This window comes from Arachis ipaensis, chromosome B05 (genome assembly GCF_000816755.2).
Source record: "Arachis ipaensis cultivar K30076 chromosome B05, Araip1.1, whole genome shotgun sequence".
In the NCBI taxonomy this organism is placed as follows: domain Eukaryota; kingdom Viridiplantae; phylum Streptophyta; class Magnoliopsida; order Fabales; family Fabaceae; genus Arachis; species Arachis ipaensis.
In genome coordinates, this window is record NC_029789.2 from 5144411 (window position 1) to 5147255 (window position 2845).

The following is a 2845-nucleotide window of genomic DNA, read 5'->3' on the forward strand; positions in this document are numbered from 1 at the left end:
TATTAATTTAAGCTTAAACGTGAGGTCCAAATCTCTTTATGTGGTAGCGTTCGATTTATTGATGTCGATCTACCGTCTATCCGAGTTCCTCGTAAGGAGGTGGGAGTGGTACCTACAAGAGACTCTGATGTTTAAGTTAACAAGGACTTTAAGCAGGTTTTTAGTATACTAGAACGTGAGTTATACCTGGGAGGTGTTAGTGTATTTATAGTAGGGTTTGATGACCTCCTTAGCGGCAGTAGTTCCATCTTATCTTATATTATATATTGGGAGTTTTTTGGAGTCTATCTTTTGTGGGAGATAGAGATTTAATCACGGCTTCTAAAAGCAGTGACCTTCCGCGTTAGATAAGTGGAGCTGGGCTCCTTGGTTGGATTCTGACCTCTTTAAAGAGGTCGGGTAAGGGATGAGAAACCACCTTCCAAAGTTGGTCCTCTCATCATTATTGGGTCTGACTTTAGGATTGGGTCAGGGTATGAACAGTGCCCCTACTTGAGTCCCGACATTTTTGTAAGTCAGACTTAAGCATTTCGTGGCTTCCGTCCGAGACGTCAGGCACTTCTTTCTACGGATCTCGGGTTTTTGGTTACGGGTTTAAAAATTTGAACGTTGCCCCTCTTTAAATGAGGGGATGAATTGGCGCGACAGTTTTCTTGATCTTCGTGCATGATTTAAAGCGAAGTTATTGGGCCCGTTACTCCTTGCTTCCTTATAAAAGCTTCCTGGATCCTCTTCTTTTCTCCATTTATGCGACTCTCTCCACTTCTCCCTTGCGAAAGAACTTCTTCCTTCCTCTGTTGCTTTTTCTATCATGCTTGTTTCAAAAATTTTCTTTGTCTTGGGTTTTTTGGAGGCTTCTTTCTTGGAGAGGAACGTTTGTGTTACTACTGTTTGACGCGCCCTCCCTTTTTCGACTTTTAACCAGGTTGGTGTTTTAATGGCTTTGCGTTTTTTGCTTACTTTGCTACTGTCTTGAATGATTCTGGTGATGTTGATAGTAGCTTGCTGTTGGTTCTTTTTTTTATGATGACTTTTGCTGTTTCTTTTGGAGGTTTCTTTTTTATTGCTTTGATTGCTGTTTTCGTTGCTAAAAAAGTCTTCCCTTTTACTTGATATTCTTGTTTTAGTTCTTCTTCTGGATTTTGCGGGACTGTAGTTGATTTATTTTGCCTCATTTGCATCTGTGTTGTCCCTAAAGGTGCTGCTATGATGTGACAGTGTTGCATGGGAGGGACACCTTTTAGTTTGAAAATATTTTGAAAAGACTGTGTTTCTTTGGTTTCACTTATTTTATTCGACTTCTTTTGGCTCTGTCCGATTTATTGTAGTAACGATTTCTTTGTTGCTTGTATTTGTAGGTGTAGCTATATGTCTCATAATGTCTTAATGAAAGTGTCCACTAAAGTCCCTCCAGACCTTTGTAACTGGGTAGACACTATAGTCATTTTTTGTGTTTCTGTAGTGGATAACGAGTACTGTGATGAGTTCCGTAAGAACCACATAATTTGTGTGAACAGAGAGGATGAGAGAAATTATGAGCTAATTGTTCCCGATCTTGAAGAGAGGGTTTGTTTCCCTCCTTTGAACAACTCGAAGCGTCGCTTACAACTATTTTTTCACTAAGTTGGGTATTGCTCTTCTTTTTATCGAGTTTGAGACAGAGATCCTTTGGTCTTGTAACGTAGCTCCTTCTCAGTTTCACCCTAATTCTTGAGCATTTTTGAAAAATTTTCAGCTTCTATGTTGGGAGTTAGATGTCCGACCTTCTGTTAGCCTTTTTCTTTATTTGTTTGTTTTGACCAAGCCTGGGTCGCAGAAGGGAAAGGCATCTTGGATATCTTTTCGAGCTGTTCAGGGTAAAAAGGTGTTCTCCATTTTTAACGAGTCTTTTCATGATTTTAAAAATCATTACTTTAAAATTCGAGTTGTGGAGGATGTCCGACCTTTCTTTTTGGATGAGAGTGACGAACTTCCGAACGTACCCGCCTCGGTCGAGGATTAACCACTGGTCCTTCTCCCTATGGACCCTGTGGGCTGTGGTTAAGGTGGTGGTAGCAGTATAACAGCGTTGCCCTTGGATTGGGGCTCACCTTCAGATTCGGATGCCATATGGCCATCTTCATGTTGATTATATGCCATCATTGAGGGATGAACACCAGGTCCCCGGCAACGGCGCCAATGTTCCGAGGATTACATTAAACGTTGATTTGGGCCTGAATGTGAGGTCCATATTCCTTTGTGTGGCAGCATCTGACTTATTGATGCCGAGGTGCCGCCTGTCCGAGTTCCTCGTGAGGAGGTGTGGGGTGGTACCTACAAGAGAATCCGATGATTAAGTTAGCAAGGAATTTAGGCAGATTCTTAGTAGACTAGAACGTGAATTATACTTGGGGGTGTCAGTATATTTATAGTAGGGTTTGATGACCTCCTTGGTGGCGGTAGTTCCATCTTATCTTAGGAGTTTGTTGGAGTCTATCTTTTAAGGGAGATAGAGATTTAATCACGGCTTCTGGAAGCAGTGACCTTCCGCGTTAGATAAGTAGAGCTGGGCTTCTTGGTTGGATTCCGACCTCTTTAAAGAGGTCGGAGTAGGGGATGAGAGGCCACCTTCTAAAGTTGGTCCTCTCATCTTTATTGAGCCTCACTTTAGGATTGGACCAGATTTTGAACAACAACAACAATAATAATAATAATTAAAAAGAGAGGTAAGATTTTTTAAAGTTGGTAAAAATTTTTATGAAATTGTATTTATATAAAGTTGATATTTGAAAATTGATAAATAATTTAATAAATGATTAAATTATTATTTAATAATTTTCAACAATTAATTTCATATAAAAGTATT